This window comes from Panthera tigris, chromosome A1 (genome assembly GCF_018350195.1).
Source record: "Panthera tigris isolate Pti1 chromosome A1, P.tigris_Pti1_mat1.1, whole genome shotgun sequence".
Lineage (NCBI taxonomy): Eukaryota > Metazoa > Chordata > Mammalia > Carnivora > Felidae > Panthera > Panthera tigris.
In genome coordinates this window covers 133,110,285-133,137,691 of record NC_056660.1, presented here as the reverse complement: position 1 = coordinate 133,137,691, position 27,407 = coordinate 133,110,285, and the positions used below count along the sequence as shown (strand labels likewise).

At 40.6% G+C, this 27,407-nt stretch overlaps 1 protein-coding gene and 1 long non-coding RNA gene across 3 annotated transcripts in view; one reads left to right on the top strand and one right to left on the bottom strand.

Annotated features, from left to right (window-relative positions):
- MAST4 (microtubule associated serine/threonine kinase family member 4) overlaps nucleotides 1–27,407 on the bottom strand; it is a 562,621-nt gene that overhangs the window by 306,130 nt on the left and 229,084 nt on the right. The window lies entirely within an intron of this gene.
- Nucleotides 16,800–23,580, top strand: LOC122239237. The gene is made up of 3 exons (XR_006218189.1): nucleotides 16,800–16,938; nucleotides 19,846–20,012; nucleotides 20,756–23,580. It is a non-coding gene; the product is annotated as an uncharacterized LOC122239237 (long non-coding RNA).

Sequence of the window (27,407 nt, the reverse complement as noted above, 5' to 3'; positions counted from 1 at the left end):
TATTCTATGCCAAACACATTTACCAAAAAAAAAAAAAAATTTAGAATCGGGGTCCACATAAACTATATACAATTTCACATCTCCATTCTTTCAAGAATTTAAGCAGCAAACACGATCCACCGTGAGCATCAACTGAAGTGATGATGAGATCAAAGCAACAGAGAGAGAAGGTCTCAAAGACTCCCTGGGCTTAAAGCCCCAGTTCCAACTGAGGGACCAGGAAGGGAGCAAAACGCCCCTCATATGAATGTTAGCATTGTCTCCAACCTATTGACAGATCCCAGTAGAAGACCTACTTAGGCGAGAAGGCAGTATCTATATTACAATACTTATGAATTCTTCTTCTTCTAGGAGTAACAGCTCAATTACTTTTAACATAGGGATCAATCATAGCCACTTGAAATGCCAACAATCACTATTTCCAGTGTCCAAAGTAGAATGCTTACCTTTCAGAAAGGAAATGTCATTAAGGAGCGCACTGCAAGTCAGGACTGTGGTTTTCCTAGTCACTGCCCTGCCAACATGCATTCTTTCCCTACCCTGTTCTCAAGGAGTCCAAGGAAATAGTTTTGAATCTCAGCTGACCTAGAAAATATACCGAAGGTTTAACAACAAAAATGATGCTCATTAATCCACTGAATATTTGGCAAAACAAAAACAAACGAACAAACAAAACCTGAATATGATTTCCCACCATAAGGAATCAACGGTTTCACAGGGGAGATAGTTTTAGGTTTTTTAAATCACTTGATTATTTAGTTGGGTTTGAAAATTCTCCTTTAAATTTAATGGTTTATCAGAAAGTGGTGTAATGGTTTTTCTCCCTAAAAGAAGTCATTAGATAAAAATAAATAAATATCCTCATTAATATATCTGGAGATCTATGTGCCCTTATTAACCTCCCTAAGAAACGATGACAACTGATTTAAGAGTTCCAATGCACAGTGCCAGGCTTCCACTCATCAGGAAAAAAATTAATCTTGGCGTTAAATATACAATTACAGTCAATGTGCAAATTAACTAAATCCTAGGCCTGTGGTTTATTGCTCTTCTCTTGACTGCAAGGTGAAAATGTTATTTTTTTTTAATTAGCTAATTGCACCATGAACTCAGCAGGGGGCAGATGTTGATATTAAAACTAGAATCTGAATCTTAAACTCCCTCCCCTGTGGAAGGGTTTTAAAGAGAGTAACCACATCCTTCAAGGAGGGGGGGAAGGGGAGGGTGTAGGTGGGTTTTCGAAACCTGGTTTCCATTTTATCTCATTTATCATCAAGTGCGATGAATCTGTGACAACAGTCTGCTTGCAGTGAACAAATATGTGTATGAAATAATCAATACATTTATACAGATTCTAGTAATACATCTTAATAGAAACCAAAGAACAGCCTGGAGGATTGATGTCATTTTAATGAATCGCATATGGAGTGAAAATAAAGGAAATGTGCACAGCTCGCACCAAGTTTTTCTCCATGTGACTCCTATCTTAAACTAATCTTAATTTTCAATAGAAGAGTCACATTGTATTCTATCACGGGGCGGGGGGGGGGGGGAAGGTAGTGGCGGTCAGTTACTCACATATTCTGGAATTAGTTTGATGACACTGAGGCCTTGTGGAAAGATGTGCATTGCCATGTCTTGGATAAAAGCTTTTGAGAAGAATGTAATTCATTAGAAGCTAGACGTGCCTGCTTCTTCACTTTATGGAGACCTTAATTTAAAAGCTTGTTCTTTCCCATTTTCCAGTCTTGTTACAGGCCAGATTCCCTGACACATCCAGGGGAAATACAAACAACACGTCTTTGAGTACAGGCAGTTATATAAAGTCAATTATGAAATACTTGACATTTTTAAAAAAGTAAACAGGGCTCTTATTAACAGTAATACAGGAAACCAACATCCTATATATATATATAAAAAAAAATTCTAAGTATAGTTTTCCATGTTCAAGGAAAACAGTGAATTCTATCATTCAGGCCAACATTAAAGACAAAATTTGTGACTTTTCTTTTCCCAAACTTTGAGTCCCAACAAGTCATTTTTCCTCCTAAATGACGGCCTTCAGACTCTGGTATCTGTCATTGCAGACTGAGACATCAGTCTCTGGGTAGCATTTACCTCCTGGCTAATTCCATCAACATCAGCAAAATAACAGATTGGACCTGGGTGGCCCACGGGGCTCTCCACCGAGCAGCTTAATTTACATATGTAAATAGGGGTTCTTTACTGCAAGGGAAGGGGGCGGGAGAAGGAGGGGTAGAAACCTCACCATCAGTTTTGTGGAAACATTATATTGCTTAGGTCAACCTAACCAAAATCCTTTTGCTGTGATAACCACCACTAATAAAAGTAGCAGCCCATGGTTATGTAAATAAACTATTAAAAAATGACATAGGAAGTGTTGACATGTGCATAATCTGGAAACTTAATGAGACACATTTCATCTCCATGCTAAATGCTTTCCTCAAGGCTTCTCCTGTTAAGTAAGTCATTTTAGAAATTAGAAACATCCCTTAACACTGCAGATCATACTTTTTTAAAGAAATTATTGTTCCCTGAACATTACAGATCTGATGGCATAGTACTTTAGCCTAATTTGCATCACACAAACACACTTACAAGAATGCTCTGTGGAAAACAATTTATCAGGCATGAAATAAGAGGTGTCCAGTGAATTTAGTAGCTGACATCAGATGACTAAAATCACTAGTTCTTTAAGCCAGGTATAAGATCCTGTATCTCAAAATTAGAGCCACAAGAAAAACTTTAAACCAAGTATATCTGTAATTTTGTCATTAGCCCCATTATTGTAAAAACAAGAATGTACCATGGGACATTTCTAGACTAGATATTTTAATATAAGAAAACAAACACAATAGACATAATTGTGTGAAGGGCTCCCAGACGACTTCTTAGAAGTCCGTCCAAACAATTTTCATTTTGGAAAGAATCAACGTGCATGTTCAGCTAATAAACTTTTTCACTGAACTCGGACACATCGTTTTGCCTGTGATGAATAGATTTCACTCCCATCTGAAGCGCTCACTAAACAGTCCACCAAAATACAGTGAAGTTACAGCCAACAGGTGCTGGCGAAGGAGCCCCTGCATGTCTACAAAGTAATCCAGCCCATGCAAAGTCAAGACACTCCCCAAGAACAAACGGAGTGAAAGAATTCACAAGCTCAGGGCATTTAACGATTATAAGCATATCAAAATAAGGATCAAAAACCCAAATGAACATGTAATGCAAGAAATGTACCATTTGGAAGCGGAAACACATTTTCGATTACGACATGGTAGGATTCTGAAACACATAGAACTAATCCCACTATAATTTATGAAAACCTCCATAATTAATTGCCTTGTGAAGATGGGGAGTAATCTTGTCAAGAGCAGGTGAGCCAAAATGGGGTAAAGGAAGGGATACTCCCACCTGTGAAAGCAAACCCTCACACAGGGGCTTTCTGACTTTTGCCACTGCAATGCTCAGTGAGAAATACATTTCATGTCATGCAACAGTCCATGACAATACTGCCAACAAGGCACTCTAGTTTCTCATCTAGTGTAGTTTCTTTTTAAACAAATGCCGGTCCCTAGCTACCAAATCAGATGGATTTGACGTACGGTTCAAAACCACACCAAGGACTTGGTACTTAGATGGCGATGAGATGGGAATCTTTAGACCCTAGCACTTTAGGTTGTATCCCAAACTCCAAACATTCACTTAGTAATTTTTCCCATGCACGATGTCTATTACATCTACTGTGCACGCTACTCTTTTAATTACTTTGAAAGATGGCTCCATTAAAAAAAAATGAAATATTTCCACTTTTGACAATGGTCTAAGTCATACTATCTTGAAATTTTGGCTTTATACCGCTAGTTACTTTTTTTCTTAAGAATTTCTTTTCAGGGTTGCCTGGGTGGCTCAGTCAGTTGAATGTCCGACTTCAGCTCAGGTCATGATTTCACAGCTCGTGAGTTCAAGTCCCGCGTCGGGCTTTGAGCTGACAGCTAGGAGCCTGGAGCCTGCTTTGGATTCTGTGTCTCTCTGTCTCTCTGCCCCTCCCCATCTCTCAAAAAAAAAAAGTGTTCTTCAACGTTCAACGTTTAATCATTTTTGAGAGAGAGAGACAGAGTGCAAGGCAGGGAGGGGCAGAGAGAGACGGAGACACAGAATCCAAAGCAGGCTCCGGGCTCCAAGCTGTCAGCACAGAGTCTGACACGGGGCTCGAACTTGTGAATAGTGAGATCATGACCTGAGCCAAAGTAGGATGCTTGAGTGACTGAGCCACCCAGGTGCCCCATCATTTTTTCTAATGTATATTAAGATAAATATATTAAATACACCATAAAAATATCTGCGTACTGACAGCAGTCATCTGTGTGCCACCAGGGGTGTCCACAAAACCTGTGGTGGCAGTGAGCAGCCCAGGTGCTGCTGTGATGGTTATTTGGAGGCAGAGTGGGTGGTGACCCTAAACTGGTGTTTATGACTCTGCCTTAACATCTCCCCCTGAACCCCAACTGCTACTCTGAGACATCAAGCAGGGGTTACACACTTGATGAGTCCATGACCAATTCTTGACCTCTGTCCCCGAAATCTGTCCTCCTCAGTGCACCTCATCTGCAGCCTTCCTCACCTCCAACATTCGCCCAACTGCTCTAACCAACAACCTTGGGTCAACCTTACTGCCTCATTCTTAATCTCAGATCTCCTGGGCCAGAGACCAACCCTCCCCCCGCCCCCGCCACTCACCCATATTTAATCTGTCAGCAAATCCTATCCGTTTTAACTGCATAATACATTTCGAACTCAACCTTTCTTACTTTTACCATTATCTACCTCATCCAAGCCACTTATCTGTATTGTTTGCAAGGGCTGCCACAAGAAAATACCATACACTGGGTAGCTTAAACAACACTTTCTCATAGTTCTGGAGGCCAGAAGTCTAAGGTCAAGAGGTCAATCAGGGTGTTTCCTTCTGAGTGCTGTGAGGGAAGGATCTGTCCCAGCCTCTTTGGCCTCTAGGTGGCCCTCCTCTCCCTGTGTCTTTGAACACTATCTTTTCTTCAGGCAGGTCTGCCTCTGTCTCCAAGTTTCCCCTTATTATAAGGACACCAGTTACACTGGATTAGGGATCACCCTAACATCTTCCATTTAACTTGAATACCTCTGTAAAGACCCTATCTCCAAATAACATCACATTCTGAAATACACGGTTAGGACTTCAACCTATTTGGGGGCAGACACAATTCAATGCATACCACCATCCGAGTCATCCAGACTCCGGCAATATCTCACATTCCTTCTGCTACTTTTGCTGTCTCTAGAAGTCTACTCTCCCAGAGGGAGACAAAACCACCCTGTAAAACATATGCAATATTCCCTTCCTCCAAACTCTCCAGTATATTTCCCTTCTACTCAACCAAGTCCTTCCAGGGCCTCCAAAGCCCTGGCGAGCCCAGTGCTAGAACATGTTTGGATCCTATGCTCCCCAACCTACTGCATCTGTCACTCCACTCTGGTCACACTAGTCTCTGTACTGTTTCTAGAGCTCTTCAAGCAGATTCTCAACTCAGGTTCCCTGTGATTCTTCACTAAAAACCATTCCCAGGAGTATGTGTGCAAAGCATGCCCATTCACTGCATTCAGGAAAGCCCACAGTCCCCTCCCCTAAGACAGCCCCCTATCAACACTCCCTTTCTCCTTCTCCTCCTTTACTTCCTAACAATCACTACTCTGTGACATTATGTTGTACATGTATGTGCTCATCTTTTATTTCCTATAAGCTCCACAAGGCCAGGAGTTTGGACTCATGTATTCTCTGCCTGGCACTGGGTGGAGGCTAGATAAATAATTATCGTACCAATAAATGAAGCACATTTATACACATGATGCACAAGTATACCCGATGGTTCATACCCAATGTTTCAGCCAGGCTTCCTGCAGCAAACGGAATGCAGAACTCAGACTGGGTGGTGTGAAGAAAACACAGTGGAATTACTTACAAATACGTAAAAGCAGTAGCGCTGCTTCATCACCGCTGGGCCAGAACAGGCAAAGGAACAGAGCTGCTTCTAGAATGTGTAAGACAGAGCTGGGTATAGAGGGTCACTGACAAGTGCCCTTAGTTTTCAGAAGAGCATTCAGCCAGCCTGGGCTAATGCCACGGGAAGGGAGCCAGAGAATGACTTCTATCATATTCTTCAGTCTCCCTCCTTGCTTCCAAGTTCCTGCTCACTGGGCCTACCCCAACCTGATGCCAATGGGCATGGAGCCCTGTGATGCAAGTCTGCAGAGGAGATGGGTAGAGGGAGATGAGAAGAAAGGAAGAAGGAGGGAAAATGGAGAGGGAGAGAGGGATGGTGGGAGGGAGGGAGAAGAGAGAGGAGGTAAAAAGAAGAGAAGTGGGTGGAGAGAAAGGCAGAGTGGGGACAAAGAAGGTGGGGGAGGGAGATGATGGGGGAAGGGGGAGAGGTACAAACTGATTTGCGGGTCAAAGAGAAGCTATAATCCAAAGTTAGCACCAGCGAGCACAGGGACTGCTTCGCTTCTCTCTTCTCCGCCCAGTCCAGTCTCTTCAACAGCATGTGTTGCTCCACCGTTAAAATCTCCCTTTCTAAGTAACATCCCAATGAAAGGTTGGTATCCAGAATATATAAAGAACTTCTGCAACTCAACACCCCCTCGTGCACTGCTGGTGGGAACACAAACCGGCGCAGCCACTGTGGACAACAGTATTGAGTTTCCTCAAAAAATTAAAAAGAGAATTACCATATGATCCAGTAATTTCACTACTGGGTAACTACCCAAAGAAAAACATTAACGTGAAAAGATACGTTATGTACCCCTATGATTATGGCAACATTATCTACAATAGTGAGATTCTGGAAGCAGCCCAAGTGTCCAGTGATAGATGAATGGATAAAGATGTGGTATGTATTTATGTATGTGTGTGTGTGTGTATTTGTGTGTGTGCCTATACACACAATGGAACACACACAATGGACTATTACTCAGCCATAAAAAAGAATAAAATCTTGCCATTTACAACAAATGGATAGAACTAGAGAGCATAATGCTTAGTGAAATGTCAGTCAGAGAAAGACAAATACCATATGATTTCATGCATAGGTGGGATTTAAAACACAAAACAAAAGAACAGAGAAAAAGGAGACAAACCAAAAAACAGACTCTTAACTATAAAGGACAAACTGATGGTTACCAGAGGGGACATGAGTGGGGGGGAGCGGGGGATGGGTGAAACAGGGAAAGGAGATCAACAAAGAGTACACTTATTCTGATGAGCAATAAGGAATGTATAGAACTGCTGAATCACTATACTGAACACCTAAACTAATGTAACACTCCATGTTAACTGTACTGGGATTGAAAAAGAAAAAAGACTATGACCCATAAAAAAATTGCCATTACCAAACCGAATATGGTACATGCATTAGCACTGAAGCACTATAGGAATGCCCAGTTGTTTAAAGGGAATAGAGGCCAACTATTTGAGCTGAGAAGCCATGTGCTCCTTCTCTCTTCTGGCTCTTGCTTCCCAGAAATACTGAAGGGGTAAATTAGGTATTATCCGTAAAGCACCACGTATCTAATGATGGGCACTGTGCTTTTGTCAAGGTTTTACATTAACGTGATTTTCTTAGGTCTGCAGTCTCCAGTCAAAAGAAAAATCCTGGGATTGGATTCCTAAGGAAGTTCAACATCATTTCCCAGCCCAAGTATCCTTCAATTTGCCTTTTAAAGTTATTGAACATTAGGAAAGGACAAAAGTCAGTCTGTACTGAATCTAAGATGCTATGAAGAGGGAGCTTTGGCACTCTAAGGTCCAGTGGGAAATGCAGACCTGAGCGCCAGTCTCCTACAAGCACAGAAGTGGGCCCTTGGTCACTCAGCCCTGCTGGACCTCAGCATCCACACCTGTGACTAGGCAGGAAGCATCTGAAGGTTTGAAATTCTGAGATCCTCTCAGAGTGTCAGCTCAGTATTGTACAGATCAAAAATATACAGGCAACCTGTTTAAAAACAAGCAAATTCAGTTCATGGGCTCATGTCATAGTTCAAATCTCTTGTAGGCTTCATGATATGTGTGTTTTGGGAATCCCAATATTGACTTGCTATTTAGAAATGTTTATGTTTACAGCAGTTCATAGATGTTTTGGTCTCTGACTGTATTCTACCCATCAGTCAATGATCCTTTGTTAGAGCTTTTCAGAACATTACATATTGATTCGAATTAATGAATTTTATGTCAACGACCAGTTAACATATTTTACCATAGACAATAAGTTTATGGATGTAATTACTGTCTTGAGCTCCAAAAACACAGCACAATTATATTGCAGCACATATGTCAACCCACTTAAGTCTCTTCAATTTAGAAAAAAAACCTAATGATATCACATGCCACACATTTTTTTATGAGAAAAATTACAAGATACCTAAATGAAGAGAACCAGCTTCCCACGGGGAAATCTGGGGGGAAATTTTTAAGGTAAACCAATTTTCTGAAGGCAAAATAAAATTTTCAACATAGCTCTGAGTTGTACCCAAAGCAGATTATTGCCAGCAAGTAATACGGCTCTGATAATTACACTTGATTGGGGTTTAAATTAAGCAGGAGGATGTACTAGACTCCTCGAAGCTGTTTGGATTTATTTCACCTGTTCTAGCAGGTGTGGAGAGGACGGCCAGGGGCCCAGGAAGGACAAAGCAGTCTGGTTTTGCAGACTAAGGTAGGATGGTGTGTAAGTGACCTCTCTCTCACCTGGCAGTTGCTTATCTCAAACATTCATATGTCAGACAGATTAAGGGCCTACATACACATGTGGATCATAATTACGGTACCGAACACCTGATCTAACACTGCTAACCCATAACACAGTGACAACAGCGTCTTTTACCACAAGCACACTCGCTGTGAGTCCTTGAGTGGGGATATGAATAAAAGGTCATCTTGTCACTCGCTCTCATTAATAAGGCTCTGGATGCTTAGAAGACATGAACTTTTAAACAGGTACAAATGTAACGATCCTCAAGTTCAGGTCATGTCGCTGCCATTCCGTCTTCCACTCTGTTAACCAAAACCTACTTTTATCTGGAGAACGTAAAAAAAAAAAAAAAATGAATTTTGGATTCTTTACTAGTAGTTCCATGCTGCTCTCTGCTCTCTGAGGTGCACATAGCATATGTGAAAGGCACTCTGTCACACTGAAAAAGGTCTGAAGACCCACACGTGTCTGCATCTGTAAAATGGGGACAAGAGCTGCGTCCATAGGGTGTGAAATAAAGTAACAGATCGAACGTATTCAGCACATGCCTGGCATGAGTAAACAATAAAGTTTCTAGGGCCTCTGACGTGGACCCAGCTCACTCCTAGTTATAAACTTGATGTCACTGATTGTATGAGGATTTTGAGCACTTTCTCCATGTGTGAGTAAATACAGCCATAAAGCTTAGACCCTGGAGTTCCAGGCTTTGGGGAGACCACCAATGTCCTCACTTAAAGCAAAAGTATACAATTCATACCTCCAGGGATGTAACTGTAAGGCAGATCCTGAGCTAACTAACCTCTTTGAAAATACTGAGCAGTGACTGCAGAACAGAAGCAGATGGCTTCCTAGCCTGCTTTCAGTGCACCAGACTCAGGCACTGTTTCTTGTTACCCCATCAATCACGTGTCCTGCCTGCATTATAAGAGCCACGTCTATCCACAGGGACACACTGACTTTCCCATGCTGCCAGGGCATTTCCACTCTAATTGTCCCAGACACCCACGGGAATCCAAAATAGGAAGGAAACATGCTAAACAATCAATGAACAAGTTTGTATGTGTGTGCGCGCGCGCGTGTGTGTTTTGTTTGTTTGTCTTTATTTTATTTTATTTAAGTCAGAGGATGGGAACCAGTGGGAGGGAAGTGCCCGGGGAAAAGAATGAGGGCAGATGACAGAAACATAGAAGCCTCAGAGGAAGTGTTTGGGAAGAAAAACACTAAAGGCCACTGAAGAAAAAAAAAAATATTCCAGCAAGAAAAGGAAAAGGTGGTCTTTGCCAAGAAAAATGTGCTAATCTTATGCAGCTGAAACAGATATTTAAGGAAACATTGTAAGACTTTTGTCTTTAACTCCTTAACACTTAATCCCAGAGGAGTATTTATCTACTCAAGCACTCCTGAAGGAACAAGGGTATCTATCCCATGACTTAGAGCCACGAGCAACAGTTGTCCAAACGTCAGCCTCTCTTCTTGTGTAACCACAACCACAGAAAAACCAGCACAGCATATTTTAATGTCTCAAAGTGCAAGGGCCATGGTGGAGAATAAGTATTCTCCTGAACCTGAGTTTTTAAGTAGTTAATAGTTTTATGTAACATTCACTGTGTGCAAGGCTCTTTTGTAGATGACATGTATCAACTACTTTAATCCTCGTAACAGCTTCGTGACTTGGACAATGCGATAATCCCCATTTTACAGAGGAGAAAATAAGGTATAAAGAGGTTGAATAACATGCCTGAGGTCATAGAGACCTGCTAAGAAGTGGTGCTGGGAGTCAAAGCCAGACAGATGGGCCACAGGGTCTGTGCTTTCTATCACTACCCCCCACCCAAAAAACCTCTCACCGATCACAACCAATCGTAACCAGATGTATCAAACCACTTATTCAAAGCAGTACTGATTAATCAGTTTGGCTTTTTAAGTTCAGTGACTTCAAGGAGTCTGAGACGTTTTATAAAGGACACACAAATACCTACTAAAACTAAAACCTTACGGCTCTACGAAAGTCCAGTTCTATTGAGGACGGCCTCAAACAACATGCCCCGCAATTTCAGCGATGTCCTGGCTTCAACAGGCTGTATGCAGCACAGTATTCTATATGAAACAGACTGTATGAGCAGAGAGTTCTTCCTGCAGTCACTGAGGCCACTCACACTCTGAAGGGTGTGAGATGGTCAAGGACCTTGCTGTCACCAACAGATATTCTCCTTGTAAATCATTAATTTCATGTGATGTCATGCTCAGTGACCAGCCTTCACCTGGCTTCTAGTGGCTCCAGTTAGTTCATTCCTTAACACCACTGCTTTCCAATTATCTTTGATAAAAATAGATGGTAAGATAAAGATGCCCCCTTGGAAAACTGTAACATAGTCTAGAGATGCCAATGAATTAAAAACTAGCCGAGACAAAGCTCTCTAATTAGGTCCTACTGTTGTTGGAAGATGAGGTTTATGGGGAAGGGACCAGGAATGGGGAAGAGAGGAGGGAAAAAAGGGCCAAGCAGCTGGGAAAGAAAACCAAGAATCAGTGAAGCCACTGACCTATGACTTAGGTCAAAGATAGGACACCAACATCAATTCCGTTATTCTGATATTTAAACACAGCACAGTTTTAAGGAATACCAAAATGTCGAAGAGCAGAATGGTATTTACCAGTATGGAAGGCAGAATATGAAATTTTAATGTATGTCTAACAGAGACTGCAAAAGGAAAGATTAAAGACTACAAAAAAGAGGTTGTATAGGGTTCTCCAGCTGCACAACAACGAAGTAAGAATTGTTATATTGCTATGATTTGACAATGTACTAGAAGTCCTCACCAATGCAGTTAGAAAAAGATAAAGCAAATAATTGGGAAGCTATTCCAATTGCAGCTGACAGAATGTTGCTACTAAAATATCATGAGAATCTACAGACATCATTTTTTGAATAACTAAAAGGGCTCGGAAGAGAGTTTAGATACAAGATCACATACAAAAATAAAGAGTATTTGTACACACCAGCAATAACCAACTAGAAAACATAAAAGGGAAAAAAGAGACTTCACAATGGCAATAAAAGCTGTGAGGTATCTATAAATACACCTATTAAAAGATGAAATAACATGTAAGTGGCCAAAAGGTAACTGAAAAGATGTTCAACGCCGCCAATTATCAAGGAAATGCAAATCAAAACCACAGTGAGATATTACCTCATACTCATTAGAATGACCCTTTATGCACCTGTTGGTGGGAATGTAAACTGGGGCCACCACTATGGAAAACAGTATGAAAGTTCCCCCAGCAATTAAAAATAGCACTACTAGGAGCACATGGGTGGCTCAGCCTGTTAAGCAACCGACTCTCCATTTCAGCTCAGATCATGATCTCACAGTTCGTGAGACCGAGCCACATATCAGGCTTTGTGCTGACAGTGTGGAACCTACGTAGGATTCTCTCTCTTTCCTTCTCTCTGCCTCTCCCCTCCTCAAATTAAAAAAAAAAAAAATGTTACTTAAAAAATAACACTACTATATGACCCAGCAATTCCATTTCTGGGTATATATTTACAGAAAACAAAATCACTAACTTGCAGAAATATCTGGACTTCCACGTTCACTATTATTTATAACAGCCAAAACATGGAAACCACCTAAGGGTATAGGGATAGATGAATGAACCAAAAAAAGTGGAATGGATTATTACTAAGCCATAAAAAGAAGGAAATCCTGCCATTTGCAACAACACGGAAGGACCTTGAGAACATTAGGCTAAGAGAAATAAGCCAGGCATAAAGACAAATATTGTATAATGTAACTTATATGTGGAATAAAAAAACACACCCACAACAAACTCATAGATAGAACAGTTTGGCCGTTGTCAGAGGTAGGGGGTGTGGGGGTGGGCAAAATGGGTGTAGCTCTAATAGCTATAAGATAAATAAGCTCTGGGGATGTAAGGTATAGCATAGTGACCAAAGTTAACAACAATATTGTATATTTGAAAGTTGCTAAGGGATTAGATCTTGCAAGTTTGCATCAAAAGAAAAAAAATACTATGAGGTGACAGATGTTAAATAAACTTACTGTGGTGGTCATCTCACAACACATACATGTATCAAGTCATTATGTTGCACCCCTTAAATTAATACAGTGTTACAATTCAGTAGAAAAAATGTACAGAAAAACATGTAAAACAAAAAGAGATGAACCAGATCTATACAGTGAAAATTGTAAAACAGTTTAATGGGTACAAATGAGTACCAGAATTAAGGGACACATGTCATAAATACATGGGAAGACTCCTATGTACCCAAATTAATTTGAGGAGCCATTGGAGTTCTTTTATTTTTTAAGTGTATTTATGTATTAAAAGGGTGATGGATGGACAGAGAAAGAGGGAGAGAGAATCTCTAGCAGGCTCTGTGCTGTCAGCGTAGGGCCCATCACCGGACTCGATTCCACAAACCGCGAGGTCATGACCTAAGTCGAAACCAAGAGCCGGACGCTTAACCGACTTAGCCACCTAGGCGCCCCAAGGAGTCACTAAAATTCTAATCAACATTCCACGTAGATTTGTTTTAGGGGAATTAGACAAATTGTTTCTAAAATCCACTTCAAGGCCTAAACAGCCAAAAAAATCCAAATCCATTCTGAATAAAAGTAGTACAAAAATAAAGGACTTACCCTACAGAAGTCACGCTTTATTTTAAAACCATAGTAATTGAATCATGTGGTGTTCACCAAAGAATAAACAAACAGATTGGGGCGCCTAGAGAACCCAAAAAAGCCCCTGCACAGATGGGAATGTAGTAAAAATAGAGATAGAGAACCAAATGAAGAAAAGATAAACTAATTCAGTAAATGGTACAGTTAAAACTCACTTTCTACCTGGAAAATATAGGAATTTAATCCATACGACAAACCATACTTAAAAGAAAAAAAAAAACAGATGAATGAGAAAGTTAATGTCAAAACACAACTATAAATATTTTGGAAGAAAAAATGAAGTATGAGCTATTTTTTAATCTATGAATAGGAATATATTTCCTAAACGTGTATGCAAAGAAAAACTCATTAAAAAATATCAATAAATTGGACTTCATTATAATTTCAGCATTCTATATGATGAAATGACATCGTGTTAAAGACAGGAGCAGACTAAAATAAGATTCCTAATGCACAAAATATAGGAGTTCATACAAGTAATGATAATGGGCAAAAGATATGACCCCACAGATTAAAGAAGGTGAAACCTAAAATGGCCACTAGACCTATAAAAAGATACACAACCTCTTTAGTGTAATTCTTTTAAAAAGAGCAAAATAATCACTTTACATCCATGAAAAAAGCAAAAGTCAAAATAGTCTCAAAATAGCAGGTGCTGGTGAATATGAAAGGAAATCACAATCTGCTGTAGATGTGTGCGTTGGTTCAAGCACTTTGACAACACTTTTAGCAGCATCTGTTCAAGGTGAAAATATGTATATAATGGAAACCAGTACTTTTGCTCCTAGGCACATGCCCTTGGATAGTCCTTGCATACAGGAAGCAAGAAATCCACACAGTGAGATCCACTGAAGCATGCTTGTAATGGTAAACCTAGAAACAACTAACACATCTATTACTAAGAGAAAGGATAAAAGAAATTGTGAGACAATCTGAAGATGAAATACTAGTCAGTATTTAAAACGAATGAACTAAAGGAGCGCCTGGGTGGCTTAGTCGGTTGGGCGTCCTACTTCAGCTCAGGTCATGATCTCACGGTCCATGAGTTTGAGCCCCTCGTCGGGCTCTGTGCTGACAGCTCAGAGCCTGGAGCCTGTTTCAGATTCTGTGTCTCCCTCTCTCTCTGACTTTCCCCCATTCATTCTCTGTCTCTCTCTGTCTCAAAAGTGAATAAACGTTAAAAAAAAATTAAATGAATGAACTAAATCTATATGAATTAACATAGATCATCAAAAAAAATCTGAATGAAAAAAATTTGCAAAATATGTATCGGAAAATACAAACAAATTGAAAACACATCAGTTTGAGGGGTTATGGGGTGTTAATTCTGGAAAGGAGGGTAGATAAAGAAACAAAGGCCTGGGAAGGGAGTTTTTGGTCATGTTATATTTATTTTAACATTTATTTTTCTTGTTAGAACATTCAATTGCTTTTATTTTAACTCCTATCTGAAAAAAAAATTGACAAAATGTAAAAGTTTCTTAATTCAAGATGTCAAGTATAGAATGTTCTATCAGTCTCTATCCTTTGGAGTATTTTATAAACTTTTCACTTTTTGTTTTTAAAAGACTGCATTTAACAACTGGCCATGTAACTCTTGTCTAGGTCAGTATTTAAAACAAGGACATTCCAATTTCCTACAAAGCACAATCAAAAGATCTTCCTACGATAATATGGGTATAAGGACTGCCTTTGTGCAATGCACAGTATTTGATTCATAACCAGATAAAAAGAAAATCAGATTTAAAATCAGAAAGGCAATCAGTCAGTATGTGTCTTCCTGATAAAGACAACACACAGGAATTTCTAATCTTTTCCTCCAGACAGCACTGACATTGACTGGCACATGTGAGGGCAATTAATAACCCTTCAAAACCGAGATCAATATCTTCTCCTTTTGTTCAAGAGGAAATAGTAAAATAAAATAGGATAGAATTTCAGAAAACTAGTGCACAAAGGATTTATCCATTTAAATTCTAGGTAAGGGTCACACAGTCATTTCCTGAACCTTCCCATCCTGACCATTGAGGGCTACCTCTATCCTACTTGTTACCAGGCTTCAGTCCCCCATTGTACATGGAGGAGACACCACAGCTGGCCTGTGTCGTGTCCCTCTGAGTCCCCCTACATCTCTTCTGACTTTAATCTCTGCTGTGGTGGGGATTACAGCCAGCTCAGACAAACCCAATGCTAACAGCATTCATCTCAAACATACATATTGTGTACCCTTCTAATTCTGTCCCAGTCATTCTTTTCATCTTTTAAAATTTTTTTAAGTTTATTTATTTTTTTGAGCGAGACAATGTGCACATGCACGAGCTGGGGAGGAACAGAGAGACAGGGAGAAAGAATCCCAAGCAGGCTCCATGCTGTCAGGGCAGAGCCTGATGCAGGGCTCAAACCCACAAACCATGAGATAACAATTTGAGCCAAGATCAAGAGCCAGATGCTTAACTAAATGAGCCACTCAGGCACTCCTGCCCCAGCCATTCTTTAAGATCCTGGTAGCCTGTAAAAACAAAACAAAACAAAACAAAACAAAACAAAACAAAACAAAACAAACAAAACAAAGCAAAGATCCTGGTAGCCTGTAGGGTCCAGAGTGAGAAGGAACTTATTTCCTCCGGGACAACCTTCAAGCAACAGGGGACAGGAGCTGGTGGTTTATAAAACTCCAGCTTCCTCTAAAGAGTCCTTCAAATGGACGATTCCAGGACGGATTCTTTCAACATGTACCTCAGGAGATCCCCAAAGAATGACATTCCCAGTGCCCACTGCAGCAATCTTAGATTGGCTTTCCTTCCACACACCTCCTACCTGCCCTCAAAACCTTATCCAACTCTGCTCTGAGGAGAAGGCAAATTAAGAGAACCATTTAGTCCAGCTCAGCATGCATTTTCTCCAGTTCAGGGGTTCTACTATTTTTTAAACATTTAAGTGCCCAGAAATGCATGTACTGCAGACACAAAAATAAACAAGATAAAGTCCTAGTCATCAAGGAACTTACAGTCTTGTAAGGGAGAACACACACACAGACACTCAGCACACTCAGTAAATGTGACAGGAGCTAACGTCAAGGCATGTAGAAGATGACCATGTTATAAAACAGGGGAGGCTGCCTCTGTGTGTGATTTACTCCTCAAGACTGGATTATGACAAAAGAATGAGGCATGACTTCTGAGATTAGGTTACAGAATACTGTGACTCCCGTCCTACCTACCCTCTCTTGCTCTCTTACTATGATGAAAGGGAGCTGTCATGTTGTGAGCTGCCCTATGGGGAGGACAATGTAACAAGGAGCAAGAGACGGTCCCCCAATAACACCCAGTTAGGAATGGAGACCCTCGCACTCCAACAACCTGCAAGGAGCCTAATCTTACCAACCACCACCTGAGTGACCTTAGAGGCACGTCCTCCCTCAGTGGAGCCTTGAGGTAACTGGGGCTCTAGCTAACCCCTCAATTTTATTGTGAGAGATTATGAGACAGAACACCCAGCTAAGCTGCATCTGAATTCCTGACCTACAACAACTATGATGTTTGTTTGAAGCAGCCACGTTTTGGGATGATTTGTTATGCAGCTACGGCTCCACAATACACATGCCAACCACAAGTACAAGTGACCACTGATACGGATATAGTCTAGACAGAGCGTGTCTGATGTCTAATTCTAGTTCTTACCCATATTCACTCAATAAGCCTTTACTATGTGCTAGATCGTGTGGGCACAAAATTAACTTTAAAAAGATACTGTCCCTGCCTTCTTGGAAAAGGCAAGCTTGCAAAATTTGTGGTGAACCTATTTATGCAACTTCACTAGCTTATTTTAAACTACGACTTGTTATAAATGTTTAATTTCTGCTGACTCTGTAAGTAGTCTATTAAATATATAATTAAATGTCTTTGCTGTATTAATGCACTTTGTGCTCAATGCAATATACCTAAGGGTCTCTTCCACCCACTCAAAACATAAGGTATATAATTAGAAAAGAGTTCTGATTTTCTTCTCCACAAAAACTCTTACAGGAATCAGGCCTTTTCCTTCCATTCATTTAAAAAGCTATTCCCACAGGCAGAAACGTCCGTGAAGCAGTGAGCTGGAAAACTTTATGTCCAAACACTCTGTAATATTTTCCAAATCGCCTACTTGGAAGTCTACATTCTCCTCTTACTCTCTGTTGAGACTCGGTAAGCGCTGTGCAAACTCAGGACAGACATTTAAACATTTCTTAACATATGTGAGACGCCCACTTTTTGTGAGAGAACTTTCCCCCTCCACGTGACACTAACTAGAAAGAACTGATAAAAGCAGGCGCGTTCTCTTGCTTATTCATAAGATATTTCTGTAGTCCTATTTGTTTATTTTTAAAAATCCAATCAGCTCTCCCACAGAATCACAGACAGCTCTGGGAATACTTAATAGAAATATGACCACTGGGAAAAAAAAGAAAAAGCGAAGGGGAAGTGATTTTTCAGTGAAGATTTTAAATGTACACAGGCACACTGGGATCTCTCAGACCCATATGACTCCAACATTTACATTTACCCTAGGTTCATCTTTTAGAATGTGACCTAAATTACCACACTGGTTATGCAGCCCCATCAAACATGCCTACTGCCTTTGCATTCTTACAGTTCTCTTTAACCAGCGATGGCTTTAACAAATGCTACCCTTCAGCAGAAGCGATTCCTTACAGCTCCACCAGTCTTGGGAGTCACACCATGGAACAAAGGAACCAGAAAGGTGCAGGGAGGGTGGAGCTGGGTCACAAAACAACTGAAGATTTGTTAACCATCCTCTCTCAGCCTTGCTTTGGGCTTTCACCAGGAGACACCACCCACTATAACCCTGTGAGGAAGAGGGTGTCAATCAGGTTTGTTTTTCAATTCCAAATGTGACGGTACTATACTCTTCGTCCCACCATATTTTCCACATACCTCTGCCCTCACTCGCCAAAAGGAATATGATGGGAATTCTGTTTAGGGAGGGAAGATCATTTATACTTTATTAGGGTGTCCTTTGAACAAGAGCAAGACACATCCGTCCAACTTTTGTAAACTTACCACACACCAATGAGCTTTGCTACTCTGCACTGCAATGATATTTTCATGTAGAAGATGTAGCCATGTTTCTAATTTGGTGAAAACACGTAGGGCGAATTAATGGCTTTCAGCTACGCAAAATGTCTTCCAGCCCAGTCCCTCTTACCAAATCGCTTTGGAGCAATAGAGGACCAGACGATGGTATGGGGGTAAGGGCAAACTGTAAAAGTCAACGAAATACAGGTTTATACCCACAAAGACAAGCCCTATGCAGTCCCAGCAATTTACTGTGCATCTCAGCTTCATTTTCCTCTCCTATAAAATGGCCTTAATAATGCCTAGCCAGGTCATTTTGAGAATTAGGGCTAATATACATAACATCTAATAATTAGAGCATCTAATATTTAGTAGGCATCCATTCTACTATGGAAGGTTATTATTATTATGTATTTCTAAAATATTTTACCACATTGAGCCCAATACTAGAACTGTTCACGGAAACTGTTATTTGTTAAAATAATAGGAGTTCAGCTAGCGTCAGATAACCTTATTGGGCTCTACAATAGGAAGATGAGACCAAGGTGAACCTCCACTAGAGCCCCTCTAGCTCTAAATAAACAATGCAAAACCATTTGGCAAATCTGTAAACAGTCAGAAGAATGGTATAGACAGACACTCGTCTTACAAAGCATTTTTCCACAATTAGTTACTGCTTATCTTCAGAAGGTAATCTGCACCACGATAATGCTAACACAAAGAGAGACTCAACAGAGAGAAGGGGAGCACACAACTATAATAATCCAGTGATGTGTGGTGCTAATAAAAATAAAAAGGGTTTTAGATATGTAGCACAGGTTTTTAACACATTAAGAAAATGGTGACTCGCAAGAGTCATTTCCCAAGGAATGAAAGAGACAGCAAGTTGGAGCAGTATCTCACACAAATTAAACTGTCCTCTAAGAGCAACGGCCAGCACAAAAAGAATACATCCGAGGCCACTTGCGGCATCCTCGTGGCTCACGCCATGAGTGTTAAATTTTGCGTAACAAAAATTTGTAACTAACGGGTTCGTTCAAAATGCCTGGCAGCCTTATCAACTACGCTGCTGCCCCTGCCCACTCTTCGATTAAGCCCTACTTACGACGATGCTCTATGAGATTCTTTTTCTCTACTCCAAGCCTTTCTGCAGAGTCTTTGCGCAGGTAGATAGTGAGATAAATAGGTAAGATTATGGTTCTTACACACAAAAAACCAGGGCCCAGATGGAATGCTGTGCTAAAATCTCTCATGTGTTTTTAGAACAATTTTAAACCATTCTCAATTACGGAAGATGGAGATTACCATCTATGGGGAAATTTACAACATGCACCGAGTATAAATACAGCCTGAGTAACCTCTATGGGCAAGAGAAACCCTCTCCCATATTCCAAGAGAAGAGTCCTCCCACTTGGATGCAGTTTTACAAGGTTTTGTCCTGTTTTTTATTTGTTTAAGGGGCTTAAAATGAATTCTTTATATAATTTTTTTGAGGGCCTAGATTTGAAGGGAATCTCAAACACAAGGTTCAAAGGTCATAGTTATGTTCTGTTTAGGATTTCCAAATAAAAATGGAATTTGAATCCTTTTAAAGCAGGACCCATGCTCTCCAGTTTGACCAAGAGCCCCCCCCCACCCCCTACAGGGCCCATGGTTGGCTTTCTGTAAGTATCTTATGCCTCTACCCCCTGAAGATATTTTTGTTTGGCTTCACACTTCCAAAATATAAAATGAAAACAGTTAATAAATATTTATTCAAAGTCTAGAAAATGCTGCATGGCAACAACTTGGGACAGGCTTTTGCAATTTAGTTATTAAATCAGAAGATTCACTGGAGGATATTCACAAACTTTCTGAAAATGGGATCATTTCCGTTAAGCAAGGACTATTTTCTTATTTACAAAGTCATTATGTAAAAGTTCAACACAACCACACAAAAGAACTCAAGCATTTGCTATGCAAGAGAGGGCAGGGTGAGCAGGCTACGAATTCAAACACTGATTCCGAGAGCCAGTATTTTGATAACTTCAGTTCTGTCACTTTTATTTCTCTGAGATTCAGTGTTCTTAGCTGAAAGATGAAGGAATTAAGCTAGATTAAATCTAAGGTTTCTAAAAAAAAAATCTAAGGTTTCTCTCTTGGACTTAAAATTCTGTGCTTCTCTCATTCTCAGGACCTCAGACATTAGCCGCTGAAGAAAAAGGGACACTTTCCTTACAGAAAAGTTCAAAACCTGGACCCTGGAGGATTCACAGCAACAACAAAAAGCAAATGAGGCAAATCCTCTACCTGGAATTCTGCAGTGACTCACAGGATGTGCAGGGACGAGAATCTTAAATTCATCATCTTTATTCTGGCTGATGTAACCACTACAAATAATTCTCTCATGCCTGTGAGGTAATATGCTTTTTGCTGGAGACCCCGTGAACAACTGAACAGACCTTGAGAGAGCCCCCTTATTTCACATATAGCTTTTCTCTATTTCCTTTTTAAGCTTCCTATTCTGATTGTAAAAACACGCACAATAAAAAAAAAAAAATTCTAACAGAATGGCTCAAAAACACAGAATCAAAAACGTCTGGAACCTAGCCCTTGACAATAACCAGCTTTACTGATCATACCACGTCTGACCATGCAATTGGGATCTAACAGGCAGTAAGACAATCTCCCAAATTTCACGAAGCTTACAGACTCCTGGGATAGAGAGAGACAAGAGAACAGGCAATTCCCATCTGATCTGATGGGGACCTGACCCAGGCTTGGGGGTTGACAGTAGAAAACTGCTGCTCTGGGCAAAAGTATGTCCAAGTAAACTCAAGAAACAGGAGGAGGTGAGTAAATGAAAAAAAGGCAGGGGAGAAAAGAGAGAAGTGGGGCAGAGGAAGAGGGAGGAGGGCAAGAGAGAAGAAAGGGAGGGAAAGAGAGAGGGACTGCCAGGTCATGGGAGAGCTGCCAAGATGGGGAAGGAAGTAAGATGAAGGTGAAGATTCAAGCAGCAGACGAAGTGGGAGGGCGTAGACTGCTCCAGGCAGAGAGCAGAGATGTTTCCTTGGTGCAGAGCTGACAGAGAGGGGTTTCTCCTGCTTCCTTGGCCTCCTCATGGGGCAGGAAGCAAAATGGAGCAAATCGGGCAAATTTCCACAGACCCCTCACAATCTCCATCCACTTCCCCAAGAATGCTTCATGGTCAACCTCCAGGCCACAGAATGCCACTTTTGCTGCATCTCAATTCACAGATGCCCGAAATAACCAAGGGAACCCAGAATAAGGACACCCCAATCATCCCAATCACTGTCGGTGAGTCAGTTTTCTTATTTCGCAAAGGCTGAGACCCTCCCCCAAAACTTCACTCTATCTCCAGGCTTTATGTGAAGAGAACTTGACACTGGGTTGGACAGCATGGATGTCAACTGTCTCCACATATCTGACTCAGCTTTCTGCCATGAGCACACCAGGCATCCAAGCTGCCTAGGCCATGTGAATAAAGGCAGCTATGGACCAAAGCGTGACTGGCCACATCAATTACGGAATTCAACCTGCCATTGTAAGCACAGCATTTCATAATGAGAACACTTCATACAGTCAATGCACTGGAAAGGAGAGGAAACCTGGGAAGAAAAGACAGAAAAGAAAGGATAAAAAAAAAAAAATCACTAGCCAGGATTTCCTGTTCCACACATCCAAATCCTCACACAGCTACATCTATTGGCGACAGATGTGAACAATTATTTAGAGCAGAAGTGATAAAAGGCAGGAACACTATAAAGCTTCATGCTCACTTGCCACGTCAGCTATTTGTCACCATCAAATCACTTAAGATATAATTATAATAACTGAGGCTAACTTATCATTGACGAAGATGAGCCTAGTAATTCTCTCCTTGCCAAACAAACGTCTGCCTGCTTTTAAGAGGTTAGCACAAATACACTAATCCTTCAAAGAAAATATTTTATCATTTTCATTGCAAATGTCACTGAAATAAATTTTCATCCCTTAATAATCCCATTCTTGTATTTCCTCGGACCTCTTCATAAACAAAACACTCATATGTTAAAACCTACTTACATTGTAAAATAAAATAAAGACGTCTTTGTAGAAGAAAAATGCAAAGTATTTTAGGGGAACACCCACTAAATTTATTTTGGCATTAAGATAAAAATGCCTAAATATTTTAAAGGAAAAATAGCTATCTTAAGAAAATCACCAAATGAAAACTACAGAATAGTGATGGTTCCACTATTCAATTCAAAGTGGTTCCAAGGAACAAAATACCCAATTCAAAGTGGTTCAACGATATAACGGATTCACCCAGTGGCATAAGTGAGAAGTCCAGTGAGAGGCTTTGCTTCAGACAAGCTTTGATTTAGCAGCTTCCGTTGTTACAAACCTGATTTCTTGGAATCCTTTGGCCCTGCTTTTCATGGGATTTCCATCTTCCTACAGCATGCTTTTTCACACATCCAAAATACCTGGCATTTACTTTTGAGAGTATGTATTTCCTAATTAATGTCCAGTGAGAAAGAGCAACTTGGCATCAGCCTTCCCAGGAAAGGAACAGAAGTCCACTCTGCCAGACTCCATCAGTCCCTGCCATCACTGTGGTCAATGGGAGAGAATAGGAAGGATCATCAGCCCAATCTATGCCACTGGCCCCTCTCGATCCAGACCTTGGTCCACATTTCTAAAACCCCATGGATTCCCCCAAATGGAAATCAGGGGCTGCTAAGAAGGAGCAAAGGGGGAATGGATACCAGCAAAGTATTAAGCATCAGGGGACCACATCTTCTAACTCAATAGGATCTCAATTTGGTTAAGTCAAGCAGTTATAGGTTCCAACTGAGTTATTTGTCATAATAAAAGTAATACCTACTCCTGGAAACTATTTGATCTCCAGAGCTCTTTGTTTGTCTTTACCCCATTTTCCAAGAACTAAAATTACCCTAAATACAAATAAAATTTAAAATCATCTTCTTCTTCTTCTTCTTCTTCTTCTTCTTCTTCTTCTTCTTCTTCGTCTTCGTCGTCTTCGTCTTCTTCGTCTTCTTCGTCTTCTTCGTCGTCTTCTTCTTCTTCTTCTTCTTCTTCTTCTTCTTCTTCTTCTTTTGCCTTACTAACTGTTCTCTGTTTATTAGCATGGCTTTCCATATGCCAACTAGTTTACAAAGTCCTTCCAGGTTTTAAGAGAATGGTCCGGGGATTTTAAGCCACAATATACCTTTTCGGATATAATGACACAATTTATGAGTTACAATTATGGATTAGCTATATCTTCTCTAGGACCCAAGTTATCAGTAAACTAGATGCACTTCCAGAGACCAAGCCATCCTGTCTCTTAGGGCAATGGACGCTATTTCACCCTGCCTTCGATGGATAAACTATTCAGAACTAATATCAAAGCCTACTGTTTCAAAAATACAACATAGCTTTAGCTCCTCAAGGCCAGGGTAAAACTATGGATGAGGGAACTCATCACCATCTCCATCTAGCTTACTTTACATGGACACACTGGCATCCCATCTCTGGGCTTCCTTATTATGCTGGATACAACTTCTACTGAACCTGTCATAATAGATGAGAGTTATCACTCAGGCTGTCTGTTGTGCCCAATTCAGGGAAGCAAAACAATTGTAAGACCATTAGGAATATGTTTAAACCACCTAAATTTGAATCTAGGCATCCAGGTTTTGAAGCCAGGCTCTGCTACTTGCTCACTAAATGAACTATGAGACCCAGAAAGGTTAGTTCACTTCACAGTTTTCACCTCTGAAAACTAAGGATAATCCCATCTTTCTTAAGGGGCAGCTGTAGAAGTGAAATGAGCTGACACATGGAAAGCACTCAGAAGCCCAATAAACGTTACATTTATGTCGATTACCATGGTTATTCTAAGAGCACAGGGTAGGACCCGATTAATTCTGTTATTTTCTAGATCCTTCTTTTTTCTCGTACCTCATACTCTCAGTGGGTGATTTCATCCACTGCCATGGCTCTGGTCATCACCCACAGGACAATGCCACCTGAATATCTATCTCCAGGCCACTCTTGTCCTTATGTCTCCAAGCTCATACATACATTCTTGTCTATCTCCCCTTGAATTTCGGGAAACTTAACATGAACAGACCAAAATATGAACAGAAATTAATTGCCAACCTTCATCAGTGATGTCATGCTTCTGATCACTCCATCACTGGGTAAATGTCCTCTTATGTGCCCCTATGGCATCCTATTGCATATTTACACTATTCATCTACCCATCCACGGAGCACCAACTTTGTGACAGGTTAACCATCATAGCATGTATCACTCTGCATTCAATTGTCTAGTTTCTAGTTTGCCTTCTCTACTTCTGGGTGGTAAGCACCCACAAGATGACAAGAAGTGTATCTTGTTGGTCCTTCTATCCCCAGCTTTGTACGAAGTAAAAACACAGGATAAAAAACCCAGTGGGTGAGGGAATGAATGTTCCCATGAGACAATGCCAATGATGAAGACCTAAAAGCACTTCCTGTAACTGTTAAGTTAATCATAGGAACAGAAGCAACAAAGTACCAGAAGAATGTAGCTGATCACTGTTTTAAGTGAAGAGATATATAAAACAAAGATACTTTCTCAAATCAAATCAACATTCTTATACTATGTTCAAAGCAATGCTGGTGTTTTTTTTGTTTTGTTTTTGTTTTTTTGTTTTTTTGTTTTTTTGTTTTTTTACCGTAAAGATAGAAAGAAGATTAAATGTGTGCCTGGAGGTTTAAAAGGTCATAGTCCATAACTGAGAAAACCAAAGGGAGTAAATGGTGGAAAGCAAAAACCAACAGCTCATAACCAACATACACCCTGAAGCATGCATGTGCGTGCACACACACACACACACACACACACACACACACATACACACACACACACACAAACACACACTGGCTGGGGCCAGATGTTAATGATGAATGCCAGACTTCACACCAGTTTTCAGCTGAGAACAACTTAAGGAAAGCATCTGACAATGACAGGAAGGACTATAATAATGAAAGACACCTCCTGGCATGAGGAGGCAGGAAATGATACAGCCACTGTTCACTGCCCCACCACCGCCCACCCCAGCACATCCAATGAAACACATTTGAAGGCCCAGAAGGAAAAGGAGAAAAGACTCAAAACTGAGATAACTCCAAAAAGAAAAAGCGTCGAATCACAATAATTTGTGCAACTCCTTTCTGCTGTAAGCATGAACCCAGATACACTCGGGCCCTATTTTCTATCAAAATCCCCATGAACATTTGTGGGTTTTTTCCCCCAGAACAACTTTTCCTACTTGGAAATTACAGAACCTCCAACAGGGCAAAGAGACCTGATAAATTTCCATATGGCTTACAGAAGGTAACAGAAAGCTTAATTCAGACCATCACCAAAACTACCGAGGACACAAAGGATTTTACCACACTCCATGCTCCTTCTCACACACATATCACTGGCTAGTCCACCCCTCATGTCCTGGAGGCTTTGGTAAGAAAAGTCAGTGTCAGTGCCAAGAGGTAGTAGACAGGAAGTAGACAGGCTCTGGACTTGGCTAGGAAAATTATACTCTCTTCTGATATGGGTGATGTGACCAAAGCTCAGGAAAAAGGGGATTCCTGAAGGCATCAAGTGTTCAGGGAAAGCTAAGCTGGGGAGCAGGCTGAATAACAAAGGAACCGCCTTGCTGACATGCCAGATTCTTTTCAAGCACCTGACACATGACAGGTGGCCAATGACTGCCTTGAACAGGCAGGTGAATGGATAGCACAGTAAAGGTGTCCTGTCTGTATCAGGACCACAAATGTAACAACTATCAAACAATGAGAGGTGCTTTGACATCAACACTCTATTTCATAGAAGCCTTATAAGCACCACATACTAAAAATTCAGGTTTTTCTGGGGCAAAATTAGGTTGTTTTGAATTCTCACCCACTTCACACAGAGTAGATTTAAAAAAAAAAAACAGCTATAGATAAGGCAATGACATATGTAAATGCATATACACAGGCACACACAAGAACTCATTTAAGGGCTGCATTTCAAGTTACTTTGATTGGTTAAAGGTGTCTAGGCTAGTGTGGCATTAGAGATGCAACGTTTCATTCATGAAATTTTAAATAATGGTGATAAGATTTATCTAGACATATAAGCAGAACCTAAATATAAACCACATGAATAATAGAATGTGCATGAATTTTGAATGCTTATTTTTTCAGAAGAAAACAAAGAACTGAACTGTGAGTTCTCCGAGTCTCTAAGTGTAATCTGTTTTTGCATTTCAATAGCTTGCAAGGTAAGCTCTCTGAAATTGGTCAAATGTATAGACTCTCATGTCTCCTCCAACCCCAATCAGTCAATTAGCTTCTAGAGAAAGTGGCACACAGATGTTAAAACCCAGCATCTCAAAATCTATTCCAGCTGATACACATCAAAGTAATTTCAAAGCAAGAACGTTGAGGACACAGGCTTTCTATGGAGCAAATTCTGGATAGAGAAGTATGCAGTACCAGGATCTCACAGCTGGTGTGGTCAGTGGACACACACACACACACACACACACACACACACACACACAGAAAGGGAACAGACAAGACAGTACACAAGATTTGTACAAAAGGGAAGAACAGGCAAAAGTCTGTAGACTGAGAGCCAACACATCAAAACATTTTTCCATAGGCAAAAAGTAAACTTAGCTATTTTTGTCCATTTAAACCAAAGGCATTTTAGAAGTCATCTTGCCACACTGATTAATACAGATGAGCTATAAACACCAGCCCATTTTAGATGTCATCCTACCAGCCGTGAGATCATGACTT